Source organism: Podarcis erhardii (genome assembly GCF_964252035.2).
Source record: "Podarcis erhardii genome assembly, chromosome: 3".
Lineage (NCBI taxonomy): Eukaryota > Metazoa > Chordata > Lepidosauria > Squamata > Lacertidae > Podarcis > Podarcis erhardii.
Window position 1 is genome coordinate 37,892,316 of NC_138507.1, and position 17,126 is coordinate 37,909,441.

Below are 17,126 nucleotides of genomic sequence, written 5' to 3' on the forward strand. Positions count from 1 at the left end.
AAACATCCGACTGAAAGCCCCATCTGCAGCTTCACAGCTTCCAGTCGAGGATGTTTACAGTCGCTCACTGTCAACAGCAATATACATTCCTTAGTTGTTTTGCTTTATCGTTAACCTACAACTAGATCCAGGCAAGTTGACTAAGGTGACTGTTCCCAACTCTCCTCCTGGAGGAAGACTGCTGCAAGAGACTGCAAAGCTTTTCTTTCCTATTTTATGAAGATCTGGTAGTAATCAAAGGTTATGTAACAGGCAGGTGCACCCAAATACCTTAGGAGTTATAGATTTAGGGAAGAACTCAATGGCATGTTGAACAGCTTGCTAGGCAGAACAACTGTCCCTCTCCTCCCCCTGTGTCATTCTGTGGTTCTCCTGATCCCCCAAGCCTATTTTTTGGGAGGTGGGGGCACACAGAGGGAGGACGGAAACACCATCGGGCAACTTCTTGCACACAGCTTCCATTAACAGGACTCATTTGGTAAACCCTGCCCTTAATGGTTACTACATGCAGGCAGTTTTCACATTTGTAACCAGCACAAAAGAAGAAAGGCAATATTTGGGCTAATACTGTTTATAGACTGATCTGTAAATCTGTTGCTTCCAACAGAATTAAAAGTGGTAAGAAGAAAAACATTAACGCTGGTCGGAATGATTTTACAGTTACTGCTGCATCACCTCCTGTGGTTTCCTAAGGGCATCTATATGGTTGGTTTTATATAAAAGTGTTCAATGTTCACTCATTAACTTTAGAAGAGGCCTGTGCAATAGGCCTGTGCTCTCTTCATATTACAGACCAAAAGTCAAAAAGTGATCTGTGTAAGGCTACGTAACAAGTTCCTAACCAAGGAGACATTTAAACCAGAGATTTCCCAGTTCACATTCTTAACCACCACATCAAGGCAGCTACTGCTATAGCACAAGGGGGCTGGTGACAGCTGTGGTCCAACAACATCTGGAGCTCAGCCATGTCAGTTACCCCTGCTTTAAAACCAAGTGAGTAAAGTCACATTACTCAAGATGACCTGTGTGCTTTTTATTCAACCCTGTTGTTTGCTTTGTCAGAGAAAAGGGAGTTTATAGCACGCTTCATGGAAAGACCTGACCACAAGTCACAGAGGGGAAATATTACAGGATTAAGTTTATCTTAATAAAACTAGTTTCTCAACTCACCTAATCTGCTTTGTTTGCAAAGAAGAAATGAAAACACAGGTGCTGCATGCTACCCGCTTCCAAGCCATGCGAATTCCAGAGTTAATGATGAAGGATTTACTTGCTTTTGCATGACAAAATAGTGGAGACTTATGCATTGTGTTTGGGTGCAATGCTCAGATATGGATTATGTGTATGTCAGATTATCTGCATGGATTATCTGAATGTCCACAGTCAACTAACTCTTCTTTTTTTCTGTAGCCAACAAAGCACAATCTGAAACCATGATTTGTGGATCTCATTTTGCATTAACCATGGTTTCTTGTAACATCTTAACAAATTATCCTACCTTAATCCTAGCTTTTTATAACCGTAAACTCCACTCAGCTGCCCACCTGGCTACAAGGACACAAGGCAAGAACAGTTAGAAAACAAAACTACTCACACAGCGAAGTGATATTCACTGGTGTTTTTCCAGGCAATTATTGTAAATCAGTTGGTTAAAATGAAGACAGGTCAGTGACCCATACCTAAAATATTCCCAATGAGACTTAAAAGAAACCTGGCTTGTGAGAGCATTATGGTTATTTGGAATGCAGGAACTTGCAGTATTATAACTGATAAATGTGAAGAACTCACACAAATCATTCTTTCAAAAGTACAAGGTTGGGTTATTCCACACGAAGGTTAAGAAAATTCATTTTTCAGACAGCAGGTGAAAACAAGCTAAGATCATATAGGAGTTGGTTCCTTTTATTCACTACTAAAGTTTAAGCTATTAAAACCTCCTAGGGAACCACATTTTCTCAATGGGTCAAGTCACTAAGGGAACAAAGCAAACTTTCAGTGCTGTGCATTCCAGGAATTCTTAGCAGTTGGCATCCCTATACCACTCCAGACAAGGATCAACTTTCCATCACTCTATCTAGCTTAGAAAAGATTTCAAACATAGCTTTGAATTCATGCCGTAGTGCCCAGTTCAGTGCGCTACAAACAGAATATTTGTGGGCCTACACACTGCAGACAGGTACAAACGTGGCATTCCTACATTAGGTAGTGCTCAAAGAGTAGAAGGGATCAGGTGCAAATACTGAAGTTTCACAAAGCACAAAGAGACAGTGAATATACACACCACATGCTTTGACACTCTGCCCAGGTCAGTCATTGTAGAGGCAAGTTATTTTAGTTTAATTATGCTTTGTCACAAAGTAAAGATTAGCTTCTCATTCTGCAGGTATATTATCTCTCTAATTTGTTGAAAGAATACAAGTTCTTGGTTGTTTGAATTCATTAGATGAAGGACATTGTGTCAACAATACAGCATTTCACTTTCCATATGTATGGCCCCCTCTCAGACATCAAATAGATTATATCTGTATCAAAGTCAAGGCAAGGTCATATCTAAACTGCTTAGTTTTCACAGTATAATTAGGGGCCCCGTTAATGCAGGACAATGGTATTACAGTGTTCACTATTCCCCTGCATTGCTGTGTGTGTCAAGTTCTGTTTGAATTTTCTAGCTACTAAAATATTTCCTGTTTAGAGAAGTTTTTAATGTTTGATGTTTTATCGCTTATTATTATTATTATTATTATTCTGTTGGAAGCAACTCAGAGTGGCTGGGGAAACCCAGCCAGATAGGCGGGGGTATAAATAATAATCATAATCATCATCACCCTAACCCACTCCCCAAATTAAGTTAATTTCACTATTCAACAGCACTCTTTAAGAGTAATTTTAGGAAATACTGAGTTCAAATATTAACTGATCGGCAGTGCAACCAAGCTACCAAGAATATGGCTGGGGCATCAGTGAATAGTATTGCCTTATCTTGGTAACCCAAATGCTTGCAACCTTTGCTCCCGAGAAAGGTACACATGGATTGCATTTATCAAAATCCATTCTTTATTATGTGAGCAAAATTAGTTAATCTATTTGAGAAATACTTGGATGCTAGAGGAATAAAAGCTTTACTTACCAGAACCCACGCTTTTCATTTGAATTGCTATCACATGACCACATATCTTTGGAATGCTGCACTTGCTCCTAGAAATTAAGAAAAAGAACAGCAAAATTTTCATTCCATATTCAACATTTAATTGAAGAAGATCCTGCGACTGGAAGATTTTTTTTTTCTATACCACTGTTGAATCGAGTTTAATAAATGGCAGGAAAGCTCACAAAACTCAGTTAAGCTCTGGTTAAGAAGAGTATTCTAAGCTTAAGATTATATTGCATGACCCACTTCCAATTCTGTCAAGCTGTCAGTCATCTAATATTCACTTCAGCTCATGGTGGCTAATGCATTCACTATCCAAGACTGCATGTTATATGCAATTATAGGTGATTCAAACAAATTTACAGAAGTACCATTAACACCAAGAAGCAGAGTTAATGGATATTATGCACTTATTTTATGACTCTTTATTTTGCAACTTTTATTATCAAATAATTAAGCCATAATCAGACCCCTGAGCATCTTGAAACAAGTCTTTACTGCATTTTAAAGCTGTTTAATTTGGATTAGTTTTTAAAATCATATTTCTCTACATTAAACTTTGCAATTATAATGGTCTGCAGTTATAATGTTCAGAATTCTGCACCCCCTAACCCGGCTTTGGTCTTGCATTTCTCGAAGAGCGATCACCACCTCATACAGAAACTTGCTTTTGAAACTCCAGAGAGCCATAAAAGCAGTTTGTGAAATCATGTGCATGTCTGCTGCTCAAAGGAAAAAAACCCAACTTTTATTATGTATATAGTGGCGTTCTATAACCAAGTGAGTGTGTGGACATACCAGCTGTAATCTGCCTTTGAATAAAATTAGTAAACCATGGTTAATATCACCAATTAAAGGAAAGGAAGAAAGACAAGAGAGGCTGGGTCCTTATTTGCAAACTATAGTTCACAAAAAACTCATATTTCATTTGTTCCTGACTTATTTACTGAAATGGGAACCAGAATGCTGCCTCTTTCTGCATAAAACACATTTCCTGAAATTACCAAAGAAACTCCAGAAAAGCACCAATAAACGCCTGCATTAAATAGAACTCCCATGCAATAAATGTGTTTCACCTGTTCAGCATCAATTCAAATCCTGCATTTAACACTTTTATACCAAATTATCAAATGGGACATGTGTAGATTGCACTTCAGGTTTCTTTGGTGTTTAGCATTATAAAATAGGAGCTCTCTAAGTATGGAAAGATTTAATGGACCACAGCAGTTGCTAGTTTTCTTAAGAGTTCAATCCTGTTCACACTTTGTTGGGAGTAAATCCCATCAAACAGAATGGAACTTACTTCTGAGTAAACTTGAACAGATTTAGGCTATTAAGTCCATTTGAAAGTAATGAATGTTCTGGTCCTCAAGGTTCTTCAGAGTAGATTTCCAATACAAACAAATGCAACAGCTATATAATTTTGACAATATAATAAATCTTCACTGCGGATCACATAACATTTTGTCTGGCAGCAAATCATCAGCTCTTAACATACTGCGCTGACAACTAACTCCTTGGGGATAACTTACTTCAACTGAAGTCCCCAAAATTTAAGAGTTTATTTATTTATTTATTGTACAATGCAATTTATGGCCCCACATGAGATGTAAGAAAGTTCTTCCCACTTAAAGTATTATATTATAGGAATTTTTTTTTGTTTTTAGAAAACTCAGTAAACTTAAGAGTGTTTCTCTTAACAGGTATAACTCAGTATATTACATGGGATAAGCTATGAGAGGAGCAACAACTTATGGCCAACAAACCTGGACATTCTCATGGTTAATTAACCAAAAATGTGACCTACCAACTGGAACACTGACATTATTATATTCTCAAGGTCATGTACTTCAAGTTCTGTTAATATTATACCTTTTCCTCAGTGCAATTCAGAATTAACTCTTGCTGTATGTTAAATGGAAAAGCATTTTAGCCATGCTTAAATATCAACATGCAAAAAAACCCCACAGATGTCCAGCAATAAACATAACTTTGAGTTAAAAAAATGTGTTAGCTGTTGAAATGCATCTACTGCCCAGCAGGATGAATTCCAATATTCTTACACTGTGAAGGAGAAAAGGTTTATCTACCCACTTTTTCTACAGAAGGTATATTAGGCTGCAATCTGATATACATTTACCCAGGAGCAAGTCCCTTTGAACTAAATAAGGCTTATTTCTTAATAGCTGTGTAGGACTGCACTTTTGGAACGCATCCATTGCCACCTCCAGAAATCAGCACAAGAAGCTAGGCACAGCTTCTAACAATGTACTGTATTTTTCGCTCCATAAGACACACTTTTTTCCTCTTAAAAACTAAGGGGAAATGTCTGTGTGTCTTATGGAGCGAATATGTGGTCCCTGGGGCTGGGGGGGGGGACCCGGGCTTCCGCCGCCAGCCCTGCAAGCTCCGGGAGCAGAGGCAAGGCTGCGCGCAACCTTGCTGCCGCTCCCCGACCTGTTTTGGGGGCTGGGGTCGGGGGAAGCTCGGGCTTCCCCCGCCCCCAGCCCCGCAGCTAAAAAGGAAGCCAAGACAGCGAGCGGGATCCATCCCGCTTGCTAACTTGGCTTCTGCCAAACCCGCGCTCAGCCTCTCCCGGCTGGAGAGGTTGCGCGTGGCTAAAAACGATGCCAAGACAGCGAGCAGGATCCATCCCACTCACTGTCTTGGCTTCTTTGCTCTTTGGGGCTCGGGGGGGACCCCGGGCTTCCCCTGACAGCCCCAGAAGCTCTGGGAGAAGCTACTCTTTGGGGCTGGGGGAGAAATAAGATTTATTTTGATTTTCCCCCCTAAAAACTAGGTGCGCCTTATGGTCCGGCTCAGCCTTATGGAGCAAAAAATACGGTACTCTTATCAATACCCGCATGAGGTTCATGTACCTCTCCATGGAATTATCCATGCCTCCTTAGGAGAGCCAGCCTCACAGCTCAGTATTTGCTGATCTAGATGAACATTGCTTTATAAAAATGTTCTAGCAGGGACTGCAGGTATTACTACAACACAAACTTTCACCAGTTAATTACCCACCCACCCATCCATCCAGGCACAACAGACATTCCATTGTAACACATAAAAGCACAGAATGATGTGTTTTCACAGTACTCATGTCCCTTGATTTGAATGGAACATGGGAAGATCTAAAGTGGCCACATATGATATATACCCAAATCCAAAGAGAAATAACTGTTAGCTGAAGGCAGATTAAAATTTCAAACTATTTAGTTAAGTAAGCTCTATGTCTCCAGAACTTTACTTGGGCTGAAGAACCTTGTCTGATCTGCGGGCCAGTAGTCTACATGCCACGTTTGACAGCTGGGAGGGACAACCTACCAGTCAACCACCCAACATCCTATGACATCAGATGGCCAAAGCAACGCAGCCTGCATTCGGGACCAAATGTAAACAGCAGCAACTGAAAACCATGCTAGCAAAATGACAGGACTCCTAATTCTTCCGTTGCAAGCACGGCTTGCATTCAGAGTAATTTGTAATTTGGTGCCATATGCAAGCAGTGCCGTCAGGTTGGCTCCTTTAGGGAGCTCCCATGTGTGACCACTCCAGATCAAACATCTTGCATTCAGCATCAATTTCAACTTTAAAGGTAAAGGTAAATGGACCCCGACCATTAGGTCCAGTCGCAGATGACTCTGGGGTTGCGGCGCTCATCTCGCTTTACCGGCCGAGGGAGCCGGCGTACAGCTTCCAGGTCATGTGGCCAGCATGACTAAGACGCTTCTGGCGAACCAGAGCAGCACACGGAAATGCCATTTACCTTCCCACCAGAGTGGTACCTATTTATCTACTTGCACTCTGCTGTGCTTTCGAACTGCTAGGTTGGCAGGAGCAAGGACCGAGCAACGGGAGCTCACCCCGTCGCATGGATTCGAACCGCCAACCTTCTGATCGGCAAGCTCTAGGCTCTGTGGTTTAAGCCACAGCGCCACCCACATCCCTAATTACTTCAAGTTTAAGTGGCACCAAATTTAAAGTGTGCCAAATTCAAGCCACATTTGAAAAGAAGCAATAGGGAGAGCATTCTCAAGGCTCCCAACTGTTCCTTAGCAGCTGCAGCTTTACCTATGTCATACCTGATGTCAGATGAGTAGACATGACTTGAGAAAATTGGTTTCATAGGCCATATTAGGAATCCTGGGGTGCCAAATGTGGCCCACGCTATATACAATATAACAAATGAACAGATGATATTTCAAATATATAAAACTCTTGAAAGCTTATTTTTATAGACTTTGAATAATCCAACAGATTTCTTTTCCTGTATTAATGGTAAACCTGCTCCTCAAGTTACAGACAGGAGAAAGCACGTTTTAATGAAAAAAAGGACTGGGCAAGTTCCCTTAGTTAATTATGTATGCTGTACACTATCATCCTGTTGAGCTTACTATTACTCTAACCAGGGAGCCTATGACCAATTTTATATTACACCTCAAATCTGGTATTATCTAGCAGCCCTAATGCTCATAACCTCATTGCAGCGATAGCTCCACATCCATGCTGAAGTGGGTGTCAATTGGCATAAGCACATCCTCACGGATGCAACAATAACTAAACATGGCCGAAACACAATGGTCTTGAAGGAGACAGAATACAAGTATCTGAACAAAAATCCAGGCAAGTACTATTAAAGAATGAGAAGCTGGCCAAGTGGGGGAACTCAATCTCCATTGCAGTGGTAGAATCTACACTTCTAACTGCTGGCGCTGCATGGCTCAGTCAGAGATTGTACCTCAAACAGGATGTGGAAATCCCTATTTTATGTCTTAAAGTTAGCAGCACTGCCTTTGAAGCACTGTATCAAGTCTGAGGTCGTTATGCATACTTCACTTAAACTACTGATATGAGAGCAAGTTCCGTGCCAATATTAGCAGCCCACGTAATACTGAAAGGCCCACAAATGCGGAGTTCCATAACTGAGACCTAGACCCTTAACCTTCTTGATTACACTAATGACCATCCTATGCATTTATGTGTTGGTGCTTTAAGTTATATGATTAGATGGTAAAGGTATTTCAAAGACATCTATCACCTTGGTACCATAAGCCTGTAACTCTGTATGTACATGTTGACACTAAATTATTACCCTGGGGCCTGGGTAGAGTGCCAGCAACGTCAAACAAATCTACAGTTTGGGAACTGTCTCCAAGCTCGTCTCCACCCTCTATATTTGTGGGTTTGGTTTGTATGAGCAAAATTACGGAGAAATCCAACCTCTCCTTCCCTAAGGTGTCATTAATCTATTCATACAAAACCAGCCTCTTCTGTTTTCAGCTGCACTGGCAAATTAACAAGGAATCATATCTACAAGCGTTATGTCACTTAATAAACCAGCCTAGTGGCTAGTGTATTTTTTTTAAGATTCCAGTAAATAAAAAGCACACAAAACAAGACACATACAGAAAACAAGCTCAAATGAAAAACACACAAACTCCAATACGTTCAAACACAAAGCAAAGGCTGGCACTTCAGACAAAAGTTCTGCCTCTGTAATACAACTAATGCCAAGTTAACTCCTCAGTAACTGCCCTGCACACAAAAATGATCTATGATTATTAATATGGTTTTTGGCAAGTCTTGAGGAAAAAGTTAAGGATGCATGTGCTCGGTATGTATTAGTTCTTTAAATATATTTATAGTTTGAACGTTTAACATAAACATCCCCCCCCCCACTGCATTGTTTTTACTTAGGATGTTAACCTGCTTCAAAAATGTAATACTAAGTGTCCCAGGAAAATAAAATCTGAGAGATTACAGATCATGGGTCATTTTTAGAACACATGCTTCAATTTATGCAAGGCAGAGGACATTCAAGTTTTCAAGGTTATCCATCTACCCATTTGCAAACTGCTTCAGGAAGCATAAAAAAGCAGTTTAAGCAGGCAAGAATTTCCATTGCTTTCCTAACTAGAAGCCACACCCTCCAACTAATGACAGGAAAGCAGTTTGGAATCAGAACTCTACAAGTGCCCTGCCTGAGGCAAAGCAAGCCTCTCTCATTTTCAGAAAAGAAAAGAAACTCTTGCTCAATAAGTAGCAATTATGCTGCAGAATTTATATGCTGAACACGGCTAAATGGAAGAACACCAGATCAGTGGACCATAGCTTTAGTGCTTTGAGTATGATTAACAGAATGAGCCTTCAAAGGTCAATTAAATGTCAACACTTCTGAGGGGGAGAGAAAGTCTTCTGAAGTTTGGTCAGTATGTAATGGCATCCTCAAACTCTATAATGGTCGTATTACATTAAAGTTCTATGAGCACCAAGTTTGTGTATGCACATGCAGAATAGATAACCACTGTTTTCTGCAAAAGAGTAATTAGTATTTATACGAATGGCTAGAATGCTGCTAAGCTGTCTTATTAACTGTGCTTAATCAAGTAGACCAAGGCACCCCTTACTGCTTTGCACCAAGATCACTGGGCATTTGGGGAAACAGTATGTTGATGTGAAGAGGTTTGGACTGCGCAACTTCTGAAGTGTGCCCAACTACATTATCGTGTAAAACAATACAACTTATCAGTACTTAAAAACAAACAAACCTTGATGCCATAAACATATTTTGGGCTCGGTCAAACTTCTCAGGAAGCACTCAACTTACTGCACACTTTTCTAGGAAAAGCCACGCATTTCACTGGCCAAAAGTGAAGCACCTTGTTGGTGCAGTAACCAATGTAGCGTGCTCCCCAAATACAAACAATATCTTCATGCTGCTGAATCAAGCAGTGGGTGACAGAGTTGTATCTGTATACTGCAAAAGCCTTCATTAAATAATCTTTAACATAGATGGACTGGAAAAAAGAACTGAGAGTACATTATTTGCTAGAAGATTGTTCTTAGTATGTCCCCCTTTAATGTAGTTTGTGGGCGGGGTGAGCTGTTCTACCATGTCAAGATGGGCAAATGGTTCAAAAGCATATTTCTATGCTTTCCCAAGGGCAGACTGTAAACCCTCTATCTGAATAATGAATTTGAGTGGCCTCTGAGGGCTGAAAACCCATTAGAACTGGCTTCCAAGGTCAACAATGACATGAAGTGGTATTAAAGTTCTCCTTAACGCTAAGAGGGTGTTTTTTTAAAAAAGAAAAAGATTCGCCTTGATCTCTGAGGGACTGGGGGAGCACAAAACAGCTTAAGCTGCGTTTTGAACTTCAGAAACATTTACTCCTCTTTACAAGCATAACACAGACCCTACACCAAACAACCGCAGCTGTACAATTAAAGTCAAAGGTAACGCTAGAGAGATTTTCCACACACTTCAGCCAACAAGATGGCTTCTTTTTAAAACCCTAAAATACAGAATTGCTTGCTTACATACAAAAGAGGCATTTCATATGCACTTGTAGCAGCCCTGTCAGCTCCTCTTGCTGCACATAAGCCCACTTTGCTGCGTTAGCAAACAATCTCTGCTAAGAAAAACTACTGACTTCCCATCACAAGAGTTCAGAAGTTAGTCTCCCACTCAAATTCTCCGTGCACTTATTTTGGAGTAAACTCTATAGCTAATTCAGTGGGGCATCCCAGTAAACACATAGGATTGGGCCATAAGCAACTACCAAGCACAGCTGATTAACCTGATTCCGCTCCTATGGACCCTCTCAAAAAAAAAGAAAGGTAGCAGTTTGCTCCTTTTCCCTCTATACCTGTCGCTGCACCTGCACAGCTCACTCCCGTTATGCCACCACTTCCAGAACTTGTAAGTAAGAGCCTGCCATTTCCACCGCTGTAACAACAACAAAACAAACTTAAGGTTAGTCATTTCGAGCCTTCCCGCTTGATCTACTACAGTATTCAGGAAGGGGACACGATGTGTTTCATCCCTTTGCCAATACCTCTCCCTGTTTGCGATCCACAGTTGCTATTTAGGTCCTAAGTTAAGAGAGAGAAGGGAGGGAAAGCGATGATGTTTCCTCTTCTCTCCAGATCAACCAGAAGTTACAGTTTTCGAAAGAGGAGGGCACCCGGGCTCCGTCTCCCGCCACCCCTCGCAGCCACACAAGCTCCCGGGAAATCTTGTCCCTCACAAAAATGCAGCTCGGGAACGTCGCTCCTTCGCCTTCTGCTCGTAGCAAGGCGCGCGCTATTCGCCACCCGCGCGCAAGGGAAAAGGCGACCTTCCCCTATTTTTCCAGCCCCTACGGCTTGCAACGCCACGCAGCGAAGCAACCGAAGTCAGGCGACCGGCGACCGGCCTCTTTCCTCCAAAAGCATCTTCCCGGACGGCACAGAGAGGCCTCCCTCGAGGGGAGAAAGGCGGCGGCGGCAGCAGCAGCAGCAGCAGCAGCCTTCCTTCCACCTGCGGCGTAGTTCTTCGCGCTCAACCCCGCTGGTCCCGGCGGGGTAGAAAAGGCGGGGCAGCCCGACGCCGCCACCCGCTCCTCTGCCCGACTTTAGGCTCCCGAAGCTCCGGCAGAGTCCCCTTGGCGTGCCAGGTCCACTCCGCCCGCTCGCCCCACAGCGCTCTTCTTCCCCCACAGCCGGCAGGAGGAGGACGGCTGCAACAAGCCTCTCTTCTCCACAAGGGACGGATCCTGGCGCGGCCCTCCCACTCTTACTTGCAGTTGTTGCACTTAAGGGGAAATGAAACAAATCGCGCAACTTGAGCGCCAAACGCGTCACGTGTAGCCCCCTCCTCCTCCCGAAACTGCCACAAACAAAACTCGCCCCTGCTCGCTTTTCCTCATCCGGGAGCCCCGCCGGCTTGCCACGGTCCTCCCCTCCGACTGTCCTTCCCTTCTTCTTCTCCCCCCCGCCGCCCGCCTGCTTCCCAAGGGGCGGGAAGAAACTCGGTTCCCGTCACCTCAGACTCCACCTCTTCTTCGCTTTGCTTGTAATGCCTCGCCATGTTCTTTGTTTCTCTTGCTTCAACTACAGGAGCCTCTCCACCTCCCCTTGACAGCTGCAAACTCCCTCAGTTTCAGCCGCGAATCCCCTTCAGAGGGAGCCCTGCGTAGCAATGCAAGGAAAATGCGCGCGCTCTCTCCAAACACCCGCGCCCTCCCGGGTGTGCACAGAACCGCCTTCACGCAGGCACAGTGCGTCTGTGTGCGCGCGCGCCCTGTTAAAAGTCAATCCCAATCCATACATATACATACCCATATATATATATATAACAGACACATATGTATGTGTGTGTGTGTTAGAGAATATGCATATATGTGTATGTGTATATATGTGTTTGTTGCAGGTGACCAGCAGGGCGGGTCAGTTTCGGCTTTGCACCCCGAGCCCTCCACACATATGCATGCCTCGTACCCGGGATTCCATCCTCTCCACACTCAAGCTCCACCAATTAGCTCCAGGGTGGGGAGAAGAGAAACGTGTTAGCCAATGAAACGTCGGGAGCCCGGAGAGTCCCGGCGCCACGGACCAGTAGGAAAGGGAATAGAATGCTCCCTCTTCCCCTCTCGTTCCATTCGGAACTCTTCCAGCCGCGGTGGTCTAATAGGGTCGAACAGCTGTGGAAGAGGCTGAGAGAAAGGCGGCCGCCGCCGTACTAGTTGCTGGTTGTGGCGGTATTTATTTGGAAGTGCTTTCGGTGGGGAGAGCGGGTGGGTGCGCGCGCGAGCGAATAAAGGACACGGCTGGAATGTAATACGGCACATGATGGTGAGGAGTTGCAAGAACGTCTGGCTTCAGGCAGAACGTGTGCCTACTGAAACCCGTTTGTGTTGTTACGCGGGTCTTTGATCTTATTATCTTCTTAAGGGTAGAGGAAAGGGTGTTGAATAAGGGTCGAGGAAGGAAGTTAAGAGACGTGCTTAGTTGTGCAAGACAGAAATTAGCCGCTTCCCCTAAATCTGGACTTTGTGTAGTAGGTTGATTAAAGCTGTCCTGAACAGTTGGGAATTTTGTGGCAAATGGAGAATGAGGAATGCATAATGATTCGCTGGGGCCAATTGACAAAATCTGAGTGAGTGTGGGTTTAATTTATTTATTTTTACTTGTGTAATTCAACTTATGTCCTTCCCCACTCCCACCCCTTGAAATTCTAATAAATATTTTTATATTGGGGGATATTGGGTATGCTGTTTTGCAGAATCTGAGTAAACTGCCTTTGTGGCACTGAGTGGTTCACTAAACAATTTAACTAAATACACAGTGGGTATACTTACTAAATCATTCTTTAAAACAAAAAAACCCACAACCAGATATTTTCACCGGGCTCTTCACTGTATAGGGAAAACGTGTTGCTTGTTTTTTAAGGGGAGGGCATAACAAATGGCATAATATGGAGTTGTGGGAAGGAGAACGTAGTTGGTATGAACCTTCATATGGTTGTTAAAGGCACCAAGCTTCCGTGCATAAACATTTGACAACATTAGTCTGTACAAATTGCTACTGACTATGGTTCCAAGCATACTGGAGTAGATAACTAAGACAGATTGAGCCCCTCCTCATGCACCTGGCTGCATAAAACATGCTAACCCATTGACATGGATTGCACATACTGTTAGCAAACCACGGTTTGCATCTCCAAAGCTTTGTTTGCTTTCCAACTACTGTACTCTTGCCTTATGCTTTTGTACCTTGGGAAGCATCTGTGGCTGGCTGGCCAAACAAATAGTTAACAAAGTGTGCCAAAATCACACATAATACCAACCCATAGTTAAACCAAGGTTCACAAGCCAGCAGCAAACCATAGCTTCAGGTTGTGGTTGGTTGGCATTAAACATCAAAGAGTTCAGGCAAACCATGGTTTGATAAACCATTGTTTAATAAACATAGTTTGGTGTCTTGTGCAAATCAGGTCATTGTGGTTCTCTCTGTGGTTGTAGTATGTGTGTAGATCCAGCAAATGTGGGCAGTCCAGATCATGTGAGTATTACCCACTGTCCTGATAGGATGTTAATTCGGTGTGGAAAAACCGACATGCTTGCAACAGTCATAAACATATCTCAGTTACATGAGAGGGCACTATGGGAAAGTGGCACCCATATGGCTGGAGTTGTGAGTGAAGAGGGTGTTAGTAGTACCTTAATACGTCAAACCAACAGAGGAAAGTGGAACAATGGTTCATATGGCCAAACTGTCAAACATTTTGAAACCTCTGTTGCCTGAATACACATTATTTGAGCTTGACTTCCGTCTTCCAAAGCTATAGGATTTGTTTCCATGATAGTAAACCTCAACAACTTGACAGAATCCATGCAAATTGTTGTTCACAGAACCAACCGCTGAGTTTCTATTTGTAATCAGTAATGCTTTAAGGTAAAAGCTTGTGTACAACACTCTTAAGTACAAGTTAGTATTGAATGTGTTGTTTCCCAAGCTTGTAACCATCATTTATTATTACAGTTATGTTGCAGAAATTAGAATGGTAGAATATTCAGCGGAGTGACCTGTCCTTTAGTAAGTCAGACAGCAAGGATCTTTCCATGTCAAAGAAGCTTTATTCTTTCCTTAATTAACATGAGTTGTTACTTAATAAAATAAGCTGCCATAAGCTACTTATTTTCTTTGCAGCAACGAGATGAAGAGGTGATGATACATTTGCCACCAAAAGTCACCACCCAAATACAAAGTAGGCAGTGGACTTGAGCTCGCATGCATATATACATGATTTGTGAATAGAATTCATCCTCTGCTAAGTGTTTCACAGCGATGGTGCAGTGAGGAAAAACTGGAACCAAAGGAAAAGAAGTGGTTAAACAAGACTTTTGAAAAACTAGGCCTACAAGTTGCATCAGAGTTGCTGCGTAGGAGGCCAGGAAAGGAAATACACTCTTGTTCTGATTCAGTACGCAAGCTTGAATAGATTTAATTAAGATTGCATACATTACACTGCTAATGAGCAAAAGACACTGAATGGTATTTGAAAAGTATCAGTTTCTTCAGTTTTGCAGGTTGATCTCCAGAACACTTGCACTCCCACAATTACCAGCCTCCCCCCAAAAAAAAAAATGTTTGCAGAACTGGTGACTACCGGATTATGATTATTTCCACATTAGAATACCCTTAACAAAAACATTATATGTCTGCATCCCTGTATGCATTGTTGGAACTCCAAACACTCTTGGGTTTGTGCTTATATCTATTATGTGTTCATTTGAAGAGGACTAAGTCACACCTGCTTACAGTACACTCTGAAAGTTCTCCAGTAGATAGTTGGAATATCTGGCAATATCTGGTATACTGCCAGACAAAATAACTAAGAGGAAACAATTGTCACTGTTTAAAAGAGTGGCTACATAATTAAAATGAAAGCAGAGAGGAAAAATAGTCCACATAGACCCCATTTGGGATAAAACAAGGTTCATAAAGGTGACCTTGGGACTAAGTTCAAAAACATTGCTTGCATATTGCCACTGGTAGTCTTTAACGCGAAGCAGTCTCTTTCCTGTCATGTTGGTACTGTTTTGCAAAGTATGTTTGCATATAAATATTAATCAGCAAAGTCACATGCTATATATAGTCTCCCACTTTTCATGGGACTAAAACAGTTGATGCAAGATTTCTGTTTACACAAATACTAACTTTCAGACTTTTGGAAATGAAGCTGTTTTTGTTATGGCTATGAGTTGGACAAGCATAGTTCTGTATTCAAGAAAGCAGCAAAGCAGAGATCTTATGGTCAGGAAAAAATGACTGGACTCCTGCCGGAGATTATACTTCTTGTCAAAATTTTAACAAAATACAAGCATTGTACGTATTAGTACTATGTGCCATTAAAAGGGATAAGTACTACACACAAACATATTTAGTATGTTGGCATCATACCAAGATGACCACTGTTGCATGGCACCCCAATCTCTGAGCAATGTGAGAGTTTAGGGATTCCAGGCATGCTTTCTCAGGGTCCATGTTTCCTTATGGCAGGGATGTCCAACAGGTCGATTGGGATCGACTGGTTGATCCCCGGGAGGTTGCAGTCGATTGTGGGCTCATTTTCCTTTGCTTTTGCCTAAGAGCACCCGGCCCCACCCATCTCCCTTGCCTGGATTTTCTCTTGATCTTGGAAGATGGAGTTATTGCTGTGAGGCAAAATGCTTCCACAGCGCTGTTTAGTTGAGCGATTAAACAACTTTGACCCGAACCCCTAAAAAACGGGGGTAGATCACTGCCAGATTTTAATTTTGAAAGTATTCTATTCTGTGTCATCCAAAAGCATAATATGTCTACTGTTGTGCCTTCCTAAATGTATATATTTATATTTACCTTTGCAAATCATTGTGAAATATGAAAACTGCATTTAAGAAAACTGAATATCCCTGGTCAACTGCCCCACAAGTGACCCAGTGTGTAGATATATTAATTAAGATTGCATACATTACACTGCTAATGAGCAAAAGACACTGAATGGTATTTGAAAAGTATCAGTTTCTTCAGTTTTGCAGGTTGATCTCCAGAACACTTGCACTCCCACAATATATATCTATCTCAGACACTTTAGGAGAGGTGCAAGATATAAAGAGTGCCCCTAAATGCATTCAGTATATTGGACACATTGATATTCAAAGTGGCAATTTGACCTTCAAAGGACCTGTTGTTAAATTAATTACAGTGTTCTGTACATAACACAACAATCAAAGCACTCCAGAATGAAGCACTTTAACAATAGCTCTTTTAAAAGAAACATGACAGGGAAAGAGGCTGCTTTGTGTGAGCTGTTTCTTTAGGTACTAGTAATACAGACTCAGAAGAGAGGAGGGTTGCATGTTTCTCCGTTAAGAACACGAGTCGCATGTTATTAAATTCTACCAGACAATTGATAGATAGATGTGTCATTCTGCACTATCAGCACAAAACCCCCCAGCACATTAATGTCATCCTTCACACATATAAGCATGTTCTCAACAACTTTTGTGTCTGGATTTTCACTTTTTGGAATATGACAACCCTTACCTCAGCAGGGTCTTCCTCTGACTCCATCCCACTCTCCAATGCTTCTGTATATCCTAAAGCCTAACCTGAGCCTGGGCTGCCCGCGACAGAGCTCGAACCCAAGCCCAGGCTACTCGCACCA

General features: G+C 42.2%; 2 long non-coding RNA genes across 17 annotated transcripts in view; both read right to left on the bottom strand.

The window, feature by feature from the left end:
* LOC309339338 overlaps positions 1-12,268 on the bottom strand; it is a 77,640-nt gene extending 65,372 nt beyond the window's left edge. For 6 of the 16 annotated variants that reach the window (XR_014155197.1, XR_014155198.1, XR_014155200.1 and 3 more), the window contains exons 1-2: positions 10,804-11,693; positions 3,128-3,195 (exon numbers count right to left, since the gene is read on the bottom strand). This is a non-coding gene — a long non-coding RNA (uncharacterized lncRNA). Of the gene's footprint in view, positions 1-3,127; positions 3,196-4,451; positions 5,377-10,803; positions 11,694-11,960 lie in introns of those variants that run through there. The other 10 variants (XR_014155188.1, XR_014155196.1, XR_014155189.1 and 7 more) reach the window with 10 other exon arrangements.
* A 2,265-nt stretch (positions 12,269-14,533) lies between these two features.
* LOC309339507 lies at positions 14,534-16,398 on the bottom strand. The gene is made up of 2 exons (XR_014155425.1): positions 15,881-16,398; positions 14,534-14,783 (listed from the first exon to the last, which is right to left on the bottom strand). It is a non-coding gene; the product is annotated as an uncharacterized lncRNA (long non-coding RNA).
* Positions 16,399-17,126: the final 728 nt, after the last annotated feature.